Source organism: Trichechus manatus, unplaced genomic scaffold (genome assembly GCF_000243295.1).
Source record: "Trichechus manatus latirostris isolate Lorelei unplaced genomic scaffold, TriManLat1.0 scaffold00092, whole genome shotgun sequence".
Taxonomy (NCBI): Eukaryota; Metazoa; Chordata; class Mammalia; order Sirenia; family Trichechidae; genus Trichechus; species Trichechus manatus.
In genome coordinates, this window is record NW_004444028.1 from 4,052,667 (window position 1) to 4,074,742 (window position 22,076).

The 22,076-nt window shown below is 43.9% G+C and overlaps 1 protein-coding gene across 1 annotated transcript in view; it reads right to left on the reverse strand.

Annotated features, from left to right (window-relative positions):
• ST6GAL1 (ST6 beta-galactoside alpha-2,6-sialyltransferase 1) overlaps nt 1-22,076 on the reverse strand; it is a 124,472-nt gene that overhangs the window by 29,784 nt on the left and 72,612 nt on the right. The window contains exons 3-4 of the mRNA XM_004382244.2: nt 12,243-12,289; nt 2,812-3,003 (exon numbers count right to left, since the gene is read on the reverse strand). The gene's annotated coding sequence lies outside the window, so the exon portion shown is untranslated. The remainder of the gene's footprint in view (nt 1-2,811; nt 3,004-12,242; nt 12,290-22,076) is intronic.

A 22,076-nucleotide genomic window follows, 5' to 3' on the forward strand; every position in this document is an offset into this window, starting at 1 on the left:
AAAAAAAAAAAAAAAGATCGAGAAGGGAGAGGGTTGACATGTTGTAGGGTTGTTAACGAATGTCATAAAACAATATGTGTACCGACTGTTCAATGAGAAACTATTTGTTCTGTAAACCTTCACCCGAAGTACAATAAAAATTCAGCTAAAAAAAAAGAAATCTGTTAACAACTAAGCTTCCAGCAATACGGAAATAGTTACACTTTAGTACATCCACTTGATATATATAATTGTGTGTGGATTTATATGGCAATAAGAAGAAAAATGCTTATAATATTACAATAAAAAATATTATCTATGCATACTTTATTGCGACTAAAAGTTATGCATGTCCAAGTACCTAAAATATATGTATATATATATGGTTAAAATCTGGAAAGATTGATGAGAAAACTAGAAACATGACCAGTGAATTCTTACCTTTCAGCTTCCCTTCCTTTATTAGTCTCATTATGTTAGTTGAGTGAATAAGGCAAAACTGTTGGGGACAATACTGAAAATACACTTCAGTCTTGGATATCAATTTGATACACAATATTAGGCTCACCTTGACACCTGTCCTAGGAGATCTAGTATTTACAGAACTAAGAGGAAGCCGTAGTGGCCATAAGTTGGCTGTGCCCCATAAACCAAGAGAAAGTCCTCCATAGGAGACCTGGGGTTCAGGTTCGGAGAACCTCAGCTTCTCAGGACCAGGGAGGCAGGCGGCTAGGAAGGCCCTGGGCATGACTGACAGAGCAAAAGTGAGAGGTATCGTTGTCAAAAAATTGGAGGCTCTCCGTATCAGTTCAGAGAAGAGCTGGCTCCTAGGCAGTCTACTGGTAGAGTTAGAGAATGTCGCTGACAGCTGTCCCTCTTTTCATGTCATATAATTATGCATGCATTCATATTATTATTTGATTAACGTGCGCCTCCTTCCCCTAAAAAGGTAAGAATCTTGTCAGCCTTGTTCGCTATTCCCTCCAGTGTCTGGGTGGATGTCTGGTACACAGTAGACACTCTATGTTTGCTGAAGAATGAATAGCGGTAAGGCTGTCAGCTCTTAAGAGGTCTACACTTTGAGTATCATTGGGGAAGACAGTTGATGGAAGAGGCTCTTTCTTGGCACCTTCGCAGTGAATGCTGTGGGCGATCACCTGGCCCTTGGATACCCCCTCAAGCTTGAATGCTGGTTGGTTGTCATCCCTCAATGAATACATTTTTCAGATGTATTCAAATTAAAGTATGTAAGGAACATAGAGTAATTTGCAGGCTTATTGCTTCCTGAACAATGAAAGTAAGGGAATGTTTGAAAGAGCTTGATGAAAAAGGGTTATGGTAGACCATTGTTGCTGTTTTAGTGAAGGAATCAACTGAAAAAGATACATGACTTTTACAAGCGTCATCTCTTAAACCATTGGATGAGTTCTAAATAAACTTCATTTCTCTGCCCCCTCCCCCAAAACCTCTTGACCTCATTTCACCTTCCAACGACTGCCCTGTTTTTCTTTCCTTGACAATAAAAACTCCTTGAAAGAATTCTCTATAGCTGTGGTTTCCAATTCCCCTCTTTCCATTCCCACTTGCACCCACTCGGACCAGGCCCTCTATCTTCATGAAACTGGTCTTGTCAAGGTCACCAAAGACCTCCAAGGCCTCTGTGTTGCTAAGCAAATGGTCACTGCTCAGTCTTCATCTTATTCAGACTATCTGCAGCATTTTACACAGCTGGCTACTTGGCTCCTCCTGGATAGGTATTCTTCACCTGGCTTCCCAAACCATATCCTCTCTCAGTTTTTCTCCTACCTTACTGAGTCACTCCTTGTCAGTAGTCTCCTTCGCTGATCCCTCCTCATCTCTCCCACCTCTACGCACTGAAGGACCCTTTGAGCTTAGCCTCTATCATCTCAAAAACCCAGGTTCAAATCCTGGCTGCACTACCCGTTGGTTACATGACTTAGGCCAGCTAGTCAACTTCCGGGAGCCCTGTGTCTCCATCTGTAAAGTATGAATAGTAATACTAAAAAGTTTGCCTTGCATTAAAAAAAAAAAAAAAACAAAATTTGGCCTTTTAAAAGTTGGATGACAATTTAATGATAGATTTTATCACTTTGTTCTGGCTAAAAACTATTCAGTTTGTACCATGTGTGAAGTACCTGGGCAGTACTGAGGACAATACTGTTTTCATCCCATTTCACAGACGGGCAAGAGGAGCCTGCCTGTGTAGGTGGTCGAGACTGTCTAACTCCAAAGTCCCAGCTCCTAGCCACTGAGCTATGCTGACACAGAAGGGGATCCAGGATGGGTCGAAACATTAACTGTTATGTCAAAATATTTCTGATAAGCCACTAGTTTGCTAAAAAGAGCAGCAAAAATAAGGAAGGTGGTAAGCAACAGGAAACAGGTTTATAGCTGGTTAATCTGAGAAAGAGGAGCCCTGGTGACGCAGTGGTTAAGCACTCAGCTGCTAACTGAAAGGTCAGCGGTTCGAGCCCACCAACTGCTCCGCAGGAGAAAGATCTGGCAGTCTGCTCCTGTAAAGATTTACAGCCTTGGAAACTCTATGGGGCAGTTCTACCCTGTCCTCTAAATTCTCTATGAGTCAGAATCAACTAGATGGCAATGGGTTTAGGTCAATCTGAGCAGAGAGTAAAAGGAAGCCAGGCAAGATTTACAAAATGAGAAGGTGAGTTTGCCTGATGACAAGCCCAACTGCAGGGCTAATGATGGGGAGGGGAAGATCCACCCAAATCAAAGCCCTGAAGATAAAGGGGGCTTTCATTCCCCCTGACCAAACTGTTCCAGACCCAGGCTGTAAAAATGATCTCTTACCTGAGATTAAATCTTTTCCCAGCTAGGCAGGCACTGATGGAAAAGACTTGTGAAGTCCTCAGAACTGTCTTGAGTTTTCTAAGAGCCAGGAGCGCAGAACCTCTTTGGGGGGGCACTGGGTCTCCATCACGGCTAGTTCTCCACAGTCCCTGATAAGAGTCGGCCACTCTGAACTCAGGATTAATGCAGCCACTGCAAAAGGAAATCCCAAGCCATTTGCTAGTGCTCTCTTCAACCTTGCTGCCTACAGACTCGTATTTGTAGAAATACTTGCCTTCCTATTTGACAGATGCCTGGCACAAATAGGCTCTTCACGCCCCATTAACTCCCCTTCCGGAGGGAGAACGTTGGCTCCCCTGTATAAGCAGCAGAAGCCCCAGCAGGCATCCCCCCTCCCCCCCTCGCCCCCCGCAGTCTTACCACACTAAAGTCAGGGGTGAGGCAAGGAGGAAGAAGCAAAAAAGGCTTATAAAAAGGGTTGAATGAACACTACACCCCTCCCAAGCAAGAGGCTCACCGTTTTTTCCCTCATATTCAACCCACATCAGCCAGCAGAGAAAGAGAAAAAGGAAATAGGCCTTCTTCTCAGGAAGAGAAATGGTTTCACCTCCTAATCTTAAACAAATTAAGTTAGTATTATGGACATTTTTACACATAGAAAAAAGTACAGGGAACAACACATTGAACCCCATGTTTTCCTCACGCAGCTACAAAGATTATCGACATTTTGCCAATCATTTTTTATCTACCCCTACCACTTTTTTTCTGGAGTAATTTAAAGCAAATGCTAGACTTCATATCATTTCTTCCCTACCAACTCTTCTCAACTGGGTTCCAGAAAAAAATTAAGACCTAATGTCCTGAGGCATTCACTGTATATAACAAATTAACTTACCTCCCTTGCAGCATCTAGAACGGTATTAGCTATATGTCTTCCATAGGAGAACTGAGAAAATAGTGCCTCAAATTGTTTACTGTAAGGTTTACTTCTGTAGAATGTTATGTATATATATTCCAGGTTCTTCCGGATGTAGACGATAGACAGAAAGACAACCATGCAGATATATAGATGCATAAATCTCAGATAAGGACTTTTTTAAACATAACCACAATGTCCTTATCACCTGAGAAACCAAAAAACCAAAACCATCGCCATCGAGTCAACTCCGACTCATAGCGATCCTATAGGACAGAGTAGAACCGTCCCATAGGGTTTCCAAAGGAGCGGCTGGTGGAGTCCAACTGCCAACCTTTCAGTTAGCAGCTGAACTCTTTCTTAACAACTATGCCACCAGGGCTCTTGTTAGGTATTATCAACTAATACCCAATGCATTTTCAAATTCTTGCCAATTCTCTCAAAAATGTCAGTGACACTAATTTGCTTGAATGAGGATCCAAACAGGATCCACACATCTCATTTGGGTGATATGTTTTTTTTCTTTTTCATGGCACATATCTGTCAAAGAAACTAAATTCCTCAACCCATGGAATGTCTCGTGTTCTGAATCCGGCTGACAGCTTCCTCATGGTGCTGTTTAACATGCTCCTCTTTGCCCAGTGTTACCTGTAGTCTGAGAGATGGATCTCAAGAGCTTGTAGAGATTTAGCGGTTTCAGGTTCAGTGGTTCTTCTGATTTTTTTTTTTTTTAAATATGTAAGAGGATCTTTATTTCTAAGTCCTGATTCTCTGAGGGAGTTGGCAGTGGGAGGATAAACACGGAGGCCTGATCTCCTCTACCACGCAGCTGTCCCGGAGCCTGTGAGAGTAACACACACCACCTGGTATACTCATTCACTCCACAGATGCTTATTGAGTGTCTGCTGTGGCTACTGCGGAGCCCTGGTGGTGCAGCGGTTAAGCGTTTGGTGGCTAACCAAAAGGTCGGCAGTTCAAATCCACCAGCCACTCCTTGGAAACCCTATGAGGCAGTTTTACTGTGTCCTGCAGGGATGCTATGAGTCAGAATCGACTCGAGGGCAGCGGGTTTGGTTTTTGGTTTCGAACTGTGGCCAGACTGGAGATGCTGCAGTGCCCAAAGCAACTGCGAACCCCTAACCCCTGAGAACTTGTACTCTAGTGAAGGGGTAAGTACAGAGTAAAACAAAATAAATATGTGTGTGATGCTTTAGGACAGTGGTAACTGTTAAGAAGAAGGATAGAGCCTCCTGGGATGTGTGTATGGGGAGGGGGAAGGTGGGGAGGGTAGATTCTAAACTGGATGGTCAGAGGAAGCCTGAGAAAATGACATTAAAGCAAAGATCTGAGGGAGGTGAGCAAGTCACGCAGATTTCTGAGGGAAGAGTTCCCAGTGGAGGGAACAGCAGACACAAAAGCCCTCAGCAGGGGCATGACTGACATGCTGAACGAACAGGAAGGGGGCTGTGGAGCAGTGTACACGAAGAGCAGCCTAGGGTGAGATGAGGTTGAGAGGCGTGAGGAGCCTGATCAAGTAGCGCCTTAAGACTTGTAAGAATTTTGGCTTTTGCTCTGAATAAGACTTGGCTAGCTTATGCCTGAAAGGAATCATTCTGACTGCTACACTGAGAATCAACTGTGGTGGGTGGTGGTGGGTTCCGAAGAGTAAAAAGGAAGACCTGTTCAGAGGCTATTGCCATGGTCCAGGGAGCATTTACAGGGAGCCCTGGTGGCGCTGTGGTTAAGTGTTTGGCAGCTAACCAAAAGATCGGCAGTTGGAATCCACCAGCCGCTCCTTGGAAACCCTATGGAGCAGTTCTACTCTGTCCTATAGGGTGGCTATGAGTCGGAATCGACTCGATGGCAATGAGTTTGATTTTTGGTTTTATATAAAATGCTAAATATAAAATACTATAAGCAGCCAAACGCTTAACCACTGTGCCACCAGGGCCACAGTATTTTATATATTTTACCTAATTCAATCCTTATCACCACCTTGTGGGGTGGGGTATTAACAATCCTTTTTTATAAACAAGGAAATTGAGGCTCAAAGAGTTTAAGTCATTTGCTCAAGGTGCCACTGTAAATGGTCATGCTGGGGTTTGAACCAGGTTATGCTAACTCCCAAGCTGGTCATGATCCAACATTTGCCTCCCCACTCAGGACCCTTCAGAGGGATTCTGAGAGCCTCTCTGCTTTACCAGGTCAACTATAGTTGCTGGTCACCATCTTGGACCTTCTGATGACACCTCTTTACTCTGCCCTGATTCCAGTCTCCCTAAGCTCTGTTGGCACAACTTCATCCCCATCTGGACCTTAGGGCTCAGACTCTCCATCCTTAGACTAGAGAGCTTGACACCCGGTGCTCCCCCACCCCAAAGGTACCTCAGCTAACCATAATGCCTCCAAGAAGTAGTCCATACGTCTTGGCCTCCAAAAACCCCTGGCCATGGTGGGCTCTTCTTTCTGTAAACTCCTAAACTCTTAATTTGTGCCATCTGAGCTGCCACGTAATCTGCAGATGACTCTTCTTCCCGTTTTCTCATGTCAGAGCAGGCCAGCTGCCCCATCAAAAATTTGCTCCTTTTGCCATATAGAATGGTTGCCAAGCCAGGGACATTTTCCAGCAACTACACACACACACACACACACACACACACACACACAACCTGCATCTAGGTGGGACCATTTGACTAGTTAATAGCAGTGAAATGTAAGTAGGAATAATGTGTGTCATTTCTGGGCAAATGTGGTTAAGAAGTGAGTTTCTTTGTTATAGCAGCTAGCATTACCCTAGCTAATACAGCTAACTCAGAGACTTCCTGAACATTTATTTCTACTGGTCTAAAAAAAAAAAAAAAAATCATCAGAATTCTCAGCTCTAAATTTTTATCTTCCACATATGAGCTCTCTCCTCACTAAAGCATTTCAATAGCACAGTGAAATAACTGAAGCTTCCTGTAATTTAACCAAAGCCAACAGTTCCTAAATTCTCCGTACATCATCAAGTATTATTTATTTTCCCCTGCAACGATGCCCAGGTTTTGAAAGATTTTGTCAGCCAAGTTTAATTAAGAATTTGAGTTATCACGTCATATAACATGGAGGAAGCTGGAACTTATTATGCTGAATGAATTTAGTCAGTCACAGAAGGACAAATACTGTATAAGACCACTATTATAGGAACACAAGAAAAGGTTTAAACACAGAAGAAAGCATTCTTTGATGGTTACGAGGGTGGGGAAGGAGGGTGACGGCTATTTACTAACTAGATAGTAGATAAGAGTCATCTTAGGCAAAGGGATGGACAGCCCACACTACAGGAAATGTCAGCACAACTGGACTAAACGAAAGCTAAGGAGTTTCCTGAATACAATCAAATACTTTGAGAGACACAGTAGCAGGGGTAGGGGTCTGGGGATCATGCTTTCAGGGGACATCTAGATCAATTGGCATAACAAAGCTTATTAAGGAAATGTTCTGCATCCTACTTTGCTGAGTGGCATCTGGGGTCTTAAAAGCTTGCAAGCGGCCATCTAAGCTGCATCAATTTGTCCCAACCACCTGGAGTAAAGGAGAATGAAGAACACCAAAGACACAAGGAAAGTATTAGCCCAAGAGAGAGAAAGGGCCACATAAACCAGAGACTTCATCAGCCTGACACCAGAAGAACTAGACGGTGCCCAGCTACCACCAACGACCGACCTGACAGGGAACACAACAGAGAGCCCCAGATTAAGCAGCAGAAAGATGGGGTGCAGAACTCAAATTCTAGTAAGAAGAACAGACTTAATGGTCTGACTGAGACTGGAGGTACCCTGGAAAGCAAGGGCCCTGGATTTTCTATCAGCCCGGAACTAAAACCATTTCCGAGGCCAACTCTTCAGATTGGGATTGGACTGGACTGTGGGACATAAAGTGATACTCGTGAGGAGTGTGCCTCTTAGCTCAAGTCGATACAAGAGACCAAAGGGGCAGCTTCTGTCCAGAGGTGAGATGAGAAGGCAGAGAGGGGTAGGAGTTGGTTGATTGGACATGGGGAATCAGGGGTGGAAGGGAGGAGTGTGCTGTCACAGAATGGGGTGAGCAATTAGGGTCACATAACAATGTATGTATAAAATTTTATATGGGAGACTAACTTGAAATGTAAACTTCATTGAGACTACAGCAATAAAAAATAATAATAAAAAACAAAAAAATAAATTTAAAAAAAAGAAGAATTTGCATGATCTGACGGATGAAGATCTTGGGGTCAGGAAGAGCTTCGGACCAGCGTTAGATTGTCATTGCTAACCACCACCAGCTCACAAAAGTTGAGCATCAGGTACAGAAACTGGATTATTTCTTTGGCATGTGCAGTTGGTTGTGGTAAATATGCTTCTCCCATCTGACTTCTTGAAATATTTAAAGTATCTGGTGGGTATTCTGGTTTGTATAACCTGAACTTTACCCCAATGCAATCAAAATGTTCTGATCTCAGCCATCAGCACAATTCTTGCCCAACATGTCTCCTAAAAACATGTTCTACTGGTTGGCTAGATACCAGCGTTTGCTTAGAAACTGCCCCCAACTGCTCCCAAGCAGCAGAATTAAGGCATTCTAAGTCTATCCTGAAGAATCTGGCTTGCAAGCACTTAAAAATCAGGAGACCGGTAATGTAAAACCAGAATTTTACTGACTGTCCAAACGGATCCAAGCCTCCCTCCCCATCTCAGCCCTCAGCAGCTGAGTGCAGAGCAGCAATTGCGTCAGAAAGATGCTTCCCCGGGGGACAGAACAGCAGATCTGTAATAGCTGGGCAGGGTCATTAGGCTGCCCAGAATTCTCGTGTGCTGAAGAGCAAAGGAAAGGAACAAATGGCAACAAAACAGAAGGGAAAGATTTCTGCCAGAAGACCAAAGAAGATGAAGAATTTTCTTAAATCCCAATAGCAAGGATCTGATGACCAGTATCTCTCTTCCTGCCACAAATTTACGTCTTCAGTGAGAACAAGGATGTCTGCTAATGTTGGCCCAGTGGTTAAGAGCTACGTCTGCTAACCAAGAGGTCAGCAGTTTGAATCCACCAGCTTCTCGTTAGAAGCCCTATGGGGCAGTTCTACTCTGTCCTATAGGGTTGCTATGAATTGGAATCGACTCGATGGCAATGTTTTTTTTTTTTTTCTTTTTATTTATGACAGACAAGCGCTTACCTCTCTCTTCTTAGTGACCTGATCCTTTCTTAGGACCAGCCCAAGGTCAAATGGGCAACCAAAGAGAAAGGCAAAGACAATGCAGAAGAGAAAGAGTTTGTTCATATCTATCATCAGGGGCACAAAGTACTGTGTGTAGCTCTCCTGCTCTCCCAACCTTAGTCCCATGGCCAAAAGGTCAGTGCGGATGAAACGACAATGCATCTCTACCTTGCCTGAGCATTAAAATCACCTGGGAAGTATTTAAATAAATAACCAGCTAACCAACTGCCATTGAATTGACTCCAACTCATGGCTACCCCATGCGTATCAAAATAGAACTGTGTTCATAGGGTTTTCAATGGCTGATTTTTCAGAAGTAGATTGCCAGGCCTTTCTTCCAAGACACCTCTGGGTCTTGAACCTCCAACTTTTTGGTTAGCAGCTGAGTGCATTAACCATTTGCGCCACCCAAGGTCTCCCTTGAAATATATAAAAACAAAAAAACCAAACCCAATGCTGTCCAGTCGATTCTGACTCATAACGACCCAATATTCTCTTCAGTAGATTCTGCTTTAATTGATCTGGACGAATAAACATCAATAAGGCCTTGAAGAATGTGTAAGTTCACAAGAGGATGGGCTTAGGTAGAATGGGCAGGAAGCCAGGCATTTCCTGGGAGAGAAGGAGCCGTGGCAGTCCAGCCTGGGGTAGGCATGGTTGATGCTTGAGTGTGGGCTCAAGATTGTTAAGTCCCTATTTACCACGGGCTCCTCCACAACCTAGGGATTTCACTGCCCGATAATGGCCCAGAGTTACTGAAGAAGTAGCAGGGCTACAGCTTCAATCCAGCTCTCCAGGAATTCCAGGTTAAACTGACATCAACTTTTGGGTCTCCAGCCCAAAGGGGACTCCTTCCTTTGAATAATTTAGGTTTGTCACTTCAGAGATCACTGGGCCAGGGACAGTCAGTATTACCAGAGAGAGAGCTAACAATCCTTGCATGGAGGCAGACCTTTCATCACTGTCTCCTGCCCAGACTGAGATCTTATCTTTGGTCACCAGTGACTGAGGCAGCAACAAGCCTGAAGCTTAGTCTCCTGGGCTCAAGGGGCTACTACACTCTAAGCAGTCTCAGAGGTGGGCTCAGGATCGCTTTCCACTCTTGGCTCATGTTATTGCCTCCTGGAAGGCAGGGGCTGGGTCTTCACATTCACTTCCCTGCCCACCACACACACAAAGAACACTTGACATCTGCACCTACTTGGTGCTTCATAGAGCACGTTGACTGATGGGAGGTTTGGACACTTTTCTTTGGGGGTTGGATCTACAGGTCTCAATGCTCAATGGTTAAATTCATCCCCAAATCTTTCCCACTCTTCCCTCCCTCCTTACACTTCAGAGATCCAAGGGCAGATGCGGCATCGGCCCTACCTGCCCTAAGGAACCTGTGTGGACTTCCATGCATTCACCTGCCTGACCTGAGCAAACTCTCTCTCACGTGCTCCTCCAGGTGCTGTGTGTGGGACTCTTGTTTTCCCAATGAGACCAGGCGCTATGAGGGTAGAGAATGCCAATCCCCCTGCTCTCTCTCTTTTCAGGACTGGCACAGCACAGGGTAAACAGGCGGTGCTCAATAAATAGACTATCTGATTGGTGCCACTGCTAGGAGTTGCGCAGTGTGTGTGTGTGTGTGTGTGTGTGTGTGTGTGTGCGCGCGCGCGCTCGGGGTGGGTGGTGGCTAATCTGCAAATAAGAAAATGGTTTTGGACTTGAAGGGATATAATTAACAACAAACATAAAACCCCTACCGGGTGTGTAACTCTGTGCAGAGAGAGGAGGAGAAGGAAGTGATCATGACTGCTTTCTGAGGACTTACTACGTGCCAGGCTGTGTACTGTGCTAAATCCTGTGTATTCATTCTTCACCTTAATCCTCTAAAGTCTGTGCTGCTATCATTTTCACTTCACACATAAGGAAGCGGAATCCTACAGATTCTGGCATAAGTGGATTTCTGGTATAAGTGGTGGAGCCAAGACTTGAACCCAGAACTGTCTGAATCCAAGGACCGTGCTCTTGTGCCTGTACTAAAACTGCCATCTTTTTTGACCTGCACCTCTCTCAGCCACAGCCAAGTCCTCTAACCCCAGGGGACACATTCCTTAGCTTGAGAAGCAAAGGCTTCAGTCAAATCAAGAAACCAGGCTGTACTGAGTCCCAAGCCCAGAGCACACCTGGATGCTGGAAAATCAATGTATTATCTCATTTAAGCCTCTCAGTAGCCCTGCCAGTTGGCCCTTAGCATTTACAGAGTCAATATTTGTGATTTTGACTATTTGAGAACAACCCCAAAGGTCCTAGATATGAAACAATTCAATTTTGCTAAGAAGTGACCACGAAGTATGTGTACTAGGAAGCTGGCAGGAGGCAGTCCCTTAGGATGTGAGAGAGCTCACCCCCAGCCAGGATCCAGAGCACAGAGCTTCTGTGCTCTCCATGTATCTGGAAGTGATAGAAATAACTACTATTTGCTTGTCGATTATGGCTCCCAAAGAAATCAAACTACTAGTCCATGTTAAGGGAATTTCACATTCAATGATCAATCTCTTTTCTTTTAATAGATTTATAAATGCTTACAGCTCCATGGAGCCCTGGTGGTATAGGGGTTAAGAACTCGGCTGCTAACCAAAAGGTCGGCAGTTCAAATCCACCAGTTGCTCCTTGGAAACCCTATGGGGCAGTTCTACTCTGTCCTACAGGGTCATTATGAGCCAGAATTGACTTGACAGCAAGGGGTTTTTGGTTTATAGCTCTATACTACCACCTGGTATACAGTTTGTCATACTGTGGTGGCTTGCTTGTAGCTATGATGCTGGAAGCCATGCCCCTGGTATTTCAAATAAACTTAGTAACCCATGGTGGACAAGTTTCAGCAGAGCTTCCAAACTAAGACATACTAGGAAGAAAGGCCTAGAGATCTACCTCTGGAAAGCACCAACGAAAACCCTACCGATCACAAGAGAACATTGTCTGACTTGCTTGCTTTAGATACGCCATCCGGAGGGATTGATTGCTAGAGTAGGGCTTCATGTTTGGTGAAGCAGAGGGTCAACAAGGGCATGGGTCAGTGAGATGAACTGGCACAGTTGCCACAATGAAGGACTCGAACACACTGACAATTGTAAGGATGACACAGGGGCAGACAGCGTTTTGTTCTGTTCTACGTAACGTTGCCATGAGTTGGAGTCAGCTCAACGGCAGCTAATGACAACAGTAATCCCACATCTACGGAGCGAATGAGGGACAGAAATCATTTAAATTTTTCAGTTACAATTGACTGCATACCTGGGGGAAAATGACATGCTCTGGTACCATCTGCACAGTTTCCTCATCTGTAAAATAAGAACAAAAACACCTCACTTAGGGCTCTTCTATACAATAAATGAGATCATGGAAACAATGATGAGAACGTACATTTGAGAGTTTTCAAAGAACTCAAGAGAAATTACTCATGAATGTCAGTATGCCAATGGTCTGCTTTTTTTTTTTTTAACCATTTTACAGATGAGAAAACTGATGTTTGGGGAGGTCGCGTGACTTCCTTGGGAATGTCTGACTCTAATGTCAGCGTGCTTCCTACCCCACAACTCAACATGGCTGACTCCTTTAAAGGATCAACAGTAAGTCATCAAAGAAAGTGCCAAGTTCTGAATGCAGACACAATCACAGACTGTGGCTAAGGAGAACGGACGGGGAAGAAAGCAGGCTACAGAAGACAGAGAACTGTCCCCAGGCTGCCCACCTCACCACCACTCCTGCTGGCTAGGACAATGGCAGAACCGTGGGCTTACTTGGTTTTGCCATGTCCATTCAGATCAATCGGTTCAAACACGATGCTGGTACCTGTGAGCCCAGAATGGCGGCCCCAGAGGAAACTGCACTCATCCTGCCTTCAAGATGCTAACAGTCTGAAACACCATGAGAAACTGGACAAGGTCCCAAGCGCCTAACCTCATGGTTTCCTTTATCTACCTTTCCCGCTTGATGGTGAGCCCGAGCCGTCGCTTTACCTGTGTTCCCAGGGCCTAGGTCAAAGTCTGCAGCTCAGCTTCGTTTGCCAAATGAGTGACTTGCAAAAAAAAAGGTGTTCAAGAATCTTAGCCCAGAAAGAAGGGCCCACATCCAGCCTGGGGATCAAAGAGGCTTCATGGATGGTGAGATTTCTACCGGGAAAGACTTGGGAGTATGGCGGAAGGAAAAGGGCATGGGGGCGGGCACAAACCGGGCACTGGGAACAGTGAGAGCTTCAAGTCCGTCAAAGCAGGTGTGCAAAGCTGAGCAGCAGGAGATGGAGCTGAAAGGGAGACACACCGTGTGGCACCGTGAGTATAAAGTAGAAGAGTCTAGCGTTGATCAGGTACGTAGCAGAGAGCAGATAGGAAGCTTCCGCGCAGGACGGGGCAATGGAGTGGGTGGGAAGAGGCGCTGGGTTAAGAGGCGCTGGTAGTAGGACAGGCATGATGCAGCCTATGGCCTTACAGCACCGTCTTCTCTCCTTCCTGAAAATAAATGACCCACAAGTAACAGCTACTGATTTTTAGGCACCCGCTGCGTGCCAGGCACTGTGCCAAGCACCTGCCTGACTTTCAAAAACAGCTCCATAGGGCAGGGCCTACTTTACAAGTGAGGAAACTGAGGCTCAGGGGGGTTATGCAATTTGTCCAAAATCACCCCACTGTTAAGAGGCAGAGAGCTCTGGTGGCTCAGTGGTTAAGAGCTTGGCTGCCAACCAAAAGGTCAGCAGTTTGAATCCACCAGGTGCTCCTTGGAAACACTATGGGGCAGTTCTACTCTGTCCTGTAGGGTCGCTGTGAGTCGGGATCAACTTGACGGCAAGGAGTTTTTTATTAAGAGGCAGAGTTGGGATCTCAACTGGATTTGACAAAGGCCATGGGGTGAGAAAAGCCAGGTGAGGAGGAACTGAAGGCTGGGACCTGGTTTAGCTGCTCTTGGGTAGAGACGGTCTTCATTTCTCAGAGTACGAGATGAATTTCCCAGGACTGCCATGAGTCAATATTCGTCTTTGGCTAAACACAGGACCTGGATGCTCATTTCAACAAAACCAATATTTGTCACTTTCGGCGTTAACTATTTCAAGCCCTCCTCCACAGCAAAGACAAGAGAAATCCGGGACCTTCGGGGGAGTCAGGGACAGAGGGTGCTACTGTGAAAACGGAACTAATAGAAAAAGTTGGAAGCCAGGGCACAGGCGATGTGAGTTCCACTAACTCTCCAACCAAATCACTGTGCATCCTTGGAAAAGTCACTTACCTTCTCTGAGCCTGTTTCCTCATGACACCAAAACCAAAAGCCCCGTTGTCATTGAGTCGGTTCTGACTCACAGCAACCCTATAAGACGGAGTAGAACTGCCCCATAGGGTTTTCAAGGAACAGCTGGTGGATTCGAACTGCTCACCTTTTGTTTAGCAGCCGATCTCTTAACCACTGTGCCCTTAGGGCTCTAGGGGTTTAATAAGTTGTACCTCACAAGGGAAATAATAGATGAGAAGGAGCTTTCAAACCGTGGAGGTGAAGCATTTGTTATTTTGAAGAGAGTGGTGTCACTTCACTTCCACAAAGCCAGAACAAACAAAGCTTGTAGATAAAGTACACTCACATTTCAAAGAGGAAAAAAGAAAAATCTCACGGTTCCCTGTTTGAGAAACGCTTAAAACAGGAATAGTTTCTCCTACTAAAGTGTCTTTCAATTACGAATGGATATGAATTATGGTTGGTAGAAGAATCATTTCTGTATCATCAGCAAGATGAAAACACAAAGTCGTTAAATTCTCAGGGCGCTCGTACGTGCACCGCCAGGAGCTCTCTGCAGACCAAGAAGCTCTGCTCTTTTATCCAGGGCAGAGCGCTCCTTGCTCAAGACAGAAGCCAGCAGACCCAAATCCTCACCATAGAGAGCATTTACTCTTGTCTCTGGATGTTTCCTCAATTTAGAAATAGGCCAAAGTCACCCAACCTCCCATGCCATCATTACACCTCTTAGAACTGGAATGTGCCCCGGAAGAATGTGCCCAGGAAATCAGTGAGATGGGCCCAGAGAGACACCAGCGCAGGGGGACAGAACTGCTGCCTGGACATCCACTCCGGTTTTCAGGAGAAATCCTTCTCTGCCCTGTCAGCTGCACCCACCCCCCAGGCTGAGGGAGTGTTGTAGAGCATGTTGGCCTCCCCGGTGAGCCTGGGAGGGCCCAGACGGACTACTCCACTTGGTGTTCAAATAACCTAAAAGCTGCTCAGGCTTGCTCCCCCACAACCCCCTCATCCTTTCCCCCACCCCACCACCACTACCAAAAATGCAGCAAATAGAGAAAAAGCACTTTCAGTTCTCTTTTTGTCTGAGAGTAGACAGGTTATTTAGAGCCGCAACCCGGTTTTCTGTTTCAGCTCTTCGCCTTCTAGAAGGGGTGATGTGTGTGGCAAGAACATGTAGAATTTAAGGGTTCCGGGACTGGGCACAGACTGAGAACAGGAAGAAGACAAGGAAGGGGCAACGAACTGAGGCAGAGGCCTCAGCTTGGCCAGGCTGCCCTGCAAAGATCACGCTGCATGTCTAGCTTCTGCTCCAGAGTCTAAGGTGAGATACTATCAAGCAAAAAAACCGGTTGCCGTTGAGTCGATTCCAGCTCATAGCAACCCTAGAGGACAGAGTAGAACTGCCCCACAGGGTTTCCAAGGAGTGGCTGGGGGATTCGAACTGCCGACCTTTTGATTAGCAGCAGAGCGCTTAACCACTGTGCCACGGGGGCTCCTACCATCAAACAAGTCCTCCTGAAATTCAGCGTCATCCTCTGAGCCAAACACTGCAAGGTGCATTTCCACGGCATCAAATAAGTCACACTGGTGATCAGAATTCATTCCTCCAAGATCACCCAATTCCCCAAGATGGATTTCCTGGCTCACAGTAGTCACCTCTGCCACCCAGCAGTGATTTGAAAGACTGCAGAGCAAGGAGGTTGTGAAAAAGAACGAAAGGTGAAAGAGCCCGTGATCCAAATGCCAGCAGCGGTCCCTGTAGGGCCCTCATCTGTAGGGGAAAACGGGGGGCATTTTACATCCCGAGACTTGCTTCCCGAGGACAATGACTTTTATTATTATTATTTGTTTCTTATTTGCTTAATATTATTTTATATGCTATTTTATAAATTATATCTTTATAAAATGCATTTTCTAATGTATAATTTTATTAATATTATTTATCCATTTGTTTGTTGTTTATTATTAACATGCTATTATTTGGGAGTGACCACTGTGCGCCAGGCTTTTTCCCTATAAATCTCTATTATCTCACACCTCATGAAGGCAGGATGACTGTCTTGTTTCCTCAATGAAAAATCTGAGGCTCAGAGGGGTTAAGTTTGTACAAAGTCAGTAGCTAGAAAGTGGCAGAGCCAGGATTTGAACCCAAGGCTGCTTGCCTCTAAAACCCAGCACTTGCTTCTCATCTTCAAAGTAGTGATGAGAAGGGGGTAATAAATCCCTTTTATTCTCCTCTTCCCCTCTGCTTCCTCCCTAAAAGGATATGAACCAATTGGGTGACAGTCCAGAGATTCAATCTCATTGGAAATCAAAGAAATGTACATTAAAATAATAACAAATTACCACACTCCCTCCATCAACTTGATAAAGGCTAAAATTTCATAACAGAGTTGACGAGGGCACTGTCATATACCTCTAATTGGAAAGAAACTTGGAACCTCCTTTCTGAAGGGCAGTTTGGCAAAGTGTATCACAGGTGTTAAAAAGCTTCATTCTCTTTCGACCCAGTAATTATATTTCCAAGAAGGAAATAATCAGAATAGCTATCAAAGACTATAGTTTCAACTCAGCCCACCCATAACCTTAAACAACCTAAATTCCTGACAATAGAGAAGTTGTTACATGTGTTATAGAATGTCCACAGGGTGGGATATGATAAGACATTTAAAAATTACATTTATAAAAATTTCCATCAACAATTGTTAATTCATGGCCAATCTTCAATACCTTTTCCCCTCCCCATTCCTGTGTATTTTGAAGCAAATCTCAGACATCATATCATTTAATCATTTGATAAATATTTCAATATGCATTTAAAACAGAAGGAACTCTTTAAATATATAACCACAATACCATTATCAATCCTAAAAAGTTTTTGAAAGAATTAAGATTTTTAAGCAAAATAGGAAACTGTTCATAATATAATGTTAATTTATAAGGAATATTATAAAACTATATACTGTTTAAGGTGTCCTGGTGAACAGTGGTTAAAGTGATTGCTAACCGAAAGGTCGGCAGTTCAAAACCACCAGTGGCAACAGGAAGATGTGGCAGTCTGCTTCCGTAGAGATTTACAGCCTTGGAAACCCTATGGGGTTGCTATGAGTCAGAACTGACTTGACAGCAGTGGATGTGTACTGTATAAGCCTAGTTCAAAGAAAAAAGGAAGGAAGGAAGGAAGGAAGGGAGTAAGAAGGGAAGAAAGGAAAGACGAAAGATTATTCACAGAGAAAAATGACTGGAAGGAAATATATCCAAAATATTACCAGCAGTCAGTAGGTACCCATGTCAAGGGATTAGAGACGATATTTGTTTTCTTATTTTTGGAACTTTTGTGTGTGTTTTTACTAATGAGTATCTATTCTATTAGATATTTCTCACTTGTCTTGCACTTCTTGTATCCCTCAAGCTCCAAGTTTCCCCCTAGTATGTTTCCCTTCAGCCTTAAGAACTTCTTTAGCATTTTTTTTACAGCAAGACTTCTGGCAATAAAGTCTCTTGGTTTTCCTTCATGTGAAAATATCTTTACTTTGCCTTCATTTCTAAAGAATATTTTTGCTGGATATAAAATTCTGAGTTGACAGTTCTTTCCTTCTAGCACTCTATCTTTGGCTTCCATGGTTCCTTATAACAAATCCGCAATAACTTGAATAAGTTTCCTTTACGTATAATGTGTCATCTGTCTTTGGCTGCTTTCAATATTTTTTCTTTCACTTTGGTTTTCAGTAGTCTGATTATGATGTGTCTGGGTAGTGGTCTTTGAGTCTATCCTATGTGGGGTCCCATGAGATTCTTCAATTTGTAAATGTATGTCTGCCTTAGTTATCTAGTGCTGCTATAACACAAATACCACAAGTAGATGGCTTTAACAAAGGGAAATTTATTCTCTCACAGTCCAGTAGGCTACAAGTCCAAATTCAGGGCATCAGCTCCAGGGGAAGGTTTTCTCTGTTGGCTCTGGAGGAAAGTCCTTGTCATCAGTCTTCCCTTGGTCTGGGAGCATCTCAGCGCAGGCACCTCAGGTCCAAAGGACATGCTCTGCTCCCGGCACTGCTTTCTTGGTGGTGTGAGGTCCCCAACTCTCTGCTTGCTTCCCTTTCCTTTTATCTCTTGTAAGATAAAAGGTGGTGCAGGCCACACCCCAGGGAAACTCCGTTTACACTGGATCAGGGATGTGACCTGGGTAAGGGTGTTAGCATCACACCCTAATCCTCTTTAACATAAAATTACAATCACAAAATGGAGGACAACCACATAATACTGGGAATCATGGACTAGCCAAATTGATACACACACTTTTGGGGGGACATAATTCAATCCAAGACATATGTCTTTCTCCAAATTAGGGACATTTTCAGCCATTATTTCTTCAAATATTTTTTTCTGCACCAATATCTTTCTTTTCACCTCTAGGACTCTAATAACATAAACGTTTAAACTTTTGATATTTTCCCTCAGTACCCTGAGGCACTATTTTTTCTCCCCTTTATTCTTCATGTTTTAGGCTGGGTTCTCTACAGGAGTAAAACCAGTGAAGTGAGTGAGTGTGAGTGTATGTGTATATGTGTGTGTGTGTGTGTGTGTACATATATAAGTATATATACACAGAGAGAGGAGGGAGAGAGAGAGGAAGAGGAAGAAAGAGAGACAGAGATTTATTTCAAGGAAAGGGCTCATGTAGTTGTGGAGGGTGAAAAGTCCCAAATCCATGCGTCGGACATCAAGCTGGAGGCTTCTCCTGACTCATGTGGTTGCAGGGGCTGATGAACTAAAAATCGGCAGGTCAGACGGCAGGCTACTGGCTCACGTCCCAAGAACCAGAGGTAGAGGATGATGAGTCGGATGCAGGATCCAGAGAGAGGAAGCTTATCCAGAATATCTATATATATTGGATGGAGGCCACACCCCCAAGGAAACTTCCCTTTCAACTGATTAGCTGATCCCATCAGATAATAAAATGGAGAATGATTACATAATATCTGCCAAGCCACTGAGAATCATGGTTTAGCCAAATTGACACATAACCTCAACTATTACACTTCATATTATATAATTTCTATTGATTTCTCTTCAAGTTCAATGAGTCATTTCTCTGTCATCTCCATTCTGTCACTGTGCTCATCCAGTGAATTTATTATTTTAGATATTGTCTTTTCGGTTTTAAAATTTCCAACTGATTATTCTGTACAGTTTCTATTTCTCTGCTGAAAACTTCTCTCTTTCCATTCATTTCAGGAGTGGAGAATGGTTAGAACAGCTGCTTTAAAAGTGTTTGCTGATAATTCCACCATCTGAGTCATCTCACGCTTAGCATCTGTTGATTGTTTTCTCTCCTGAGCATAGTTTAGATTTTCCAGGTTCTTTTTATGTTGAGTAATTTCATTTATTTATTTATTTTTATATTTTTCCCATACAAAACTTTGTACGTACTTTGTTATGTGACCCTAACTGCTCTCCCCATACTGTGACAGCACACTCCTCCTTTCCACCTGATTCCCCAAGTCCATTCAACCTGCTCCTAACCCTCTCTGCCTTCCCATCTCACCTCCTGACAGAAGCTGCCTGTTTAGTCTCTTGTATCTACTTGAGCTAAGAGGCACACTCCTCATGAGTATCACTTTATGTCCCACAGTCCAGTCCAATCTCTGTCTGAAGAGCTGGCCTCAGATATTGTTTTAGTTCTGGGCTGATAGGGAATCTAGGGGCCATCCATGCTTTCCCGGGGTTCCTCCAGTCTCAGACCATTAAGTCTGGTCTTCTTTCTAGAATTTGAGTTCTGCACCCCACCTTTCTCCTGCTCCATCCAGGACTCTCTGTTGTGTTCCCTGTCAGGGCGGTCATTGGTGGTAGCCGGGCACCTAGTTCTTCTGGTCTCAGGCTGATGAAGTCTCTGGTTTATGTGGCCCTTTCCGTCTCTTGGGCTAATACTTTCCTTGTGTCTTTGGTGTTCTTCATTCTCCTTTACTCCAGGTGGCTGGGACCAATTGATGCATCTTAGATGGCCACTAGCAAGCTTTTAAGACCCCAGACGCCATTATGTTGAGTAATTTTAAATTGTATCCTAGAACTTTAAATATTATGTCATGAGACTCTTGATCCTGCTAAAATCCTCTAAAAAATATTGATTTCTTGGCTTGTTTGTTTGTTTGTTTGTTTTGCATACTATCAACCCTCATGAGTTCACACTGCAAGCTGTCTTACCTTTTGTTTGTGACAGTTCCAATGCCAGTTCCATTTCTAAAGCCTCTACTGTGCAGTTTAGGATCACCTGTCACATACACCACCAAGGGGGTTCGTCTGGAACATGAGTAGTAGTTTATATCATTGTTAAGTTTTCAAATCCTTTATATGCTTCTTTGGGTCTGTTGGATGCATGCATATACTGTAGTATGCCCAAGACTTACATCAGTTCATGCACAGAAATAATGAATTACCATCGCCAGCTCTCCTCTCAGGGATTTCCCATACTCTCTGGCTCCCTTTTCCTTGTTCATCTGGCTGGATATACAGGGTTACCTTAGAGAGTTTTAGCCTCTGAAACTATCGTGCAGTTCTGCATGACAGGGGTCAATACGGGCCATTCAAGTTTTTACTTCAGTACTCAATCTGTCTGCGACTTACTTTTCAAAGTACTCAGGTAGTTGCTTTTTGCGTTCTGTCCAGAGTTTTCAGCTATAAATAGTGGTGAGAAAGGTTGTAGTTGGATTACTCCATCTTGACTGGTACTGCCACCCTCCCATCTTAGTATTTTTTTTTAATTCTCAAAATCCATCCATCTCTCAAATCTCTATTAAAATTTTACTTTCTTCCAAGAAGTCATTCCTTTTTTTCCAGGCAGAAATTTTTTTTTTTCTTCCTCAAAATTAGGGAAGGTTTAGGTTTGGGAAAATTGAGAATCAAGCTTAAAATTAAATCTTTTCATGTCTATCTTTGTTCAAACATCTGGGGTTAAGAACATGAATCAAATACAAATGTAATCAAGAAGCAGAATGATGGTTAAGAGAGACTTTGGAGCCAGACTGCTTACATCCCAGCTTTACTAATTGCTGGATATGTGACCTTGAGCAAGCCACTTACTTCTTTGTACCTCAGTTTTCTCCTCTATGAAATGGAGAAATAATAACTACCACACAAGACTGTTGTAAAGATTAAATAAGTTACTTGCTGTAAAGCACCTAGAGAAACACCATGCTGTAAGTGTAAACTATTATTATGAATCTCTCACATAGTCCCATAACTTTACTCTGCAGATGAATGAACTTTATGGAAGGAAGAGGGAAAAGAGCAAACAGGGAGTTCCTCACACTTTCTGGCTCTATCGCCACTCTTCCTATGCCTGGAAAGTGACGGTAATTTTTGTTTTGGTTAATACTTGAAAGAGCCCAATTTGTGTGTCTGAGTGGATCTTCTGAGAAGCCATGTGGCAGAGTGGGAGGATAAATGCGTGAGTGGATAGGAGATCCAGGTTCCAGGACTGGTTCTCCTTTGGGGTCAGGGTTTTCTGCTTCTAAATCATGACTGCATAGGATAGCCTGGTCTACCTGCACACAGCTGGCAAAGAGACTTTTCTAAAAGGCAAATGGAATCAGGTCATTTCTTGGTTTACTCTTCGATTGCTCCCTGGTACACACAAAATAAAATCCAAATTCCTTAGGTTGTCCCATAAAACGTTTTGTGACTTTTGTGGCTGCTAACATCTATAACCTTATCTTCTGCCACTTCCCCACGGCTCTCACATTCCAGCTATTCTGAACTAACCTTCACTCATCTGACCTTTCCACTTTCCACGTCCTCATCATTCTATTCCTTGAGCTCAAATATCTCTCCCTACTCCTCTTATGTGTA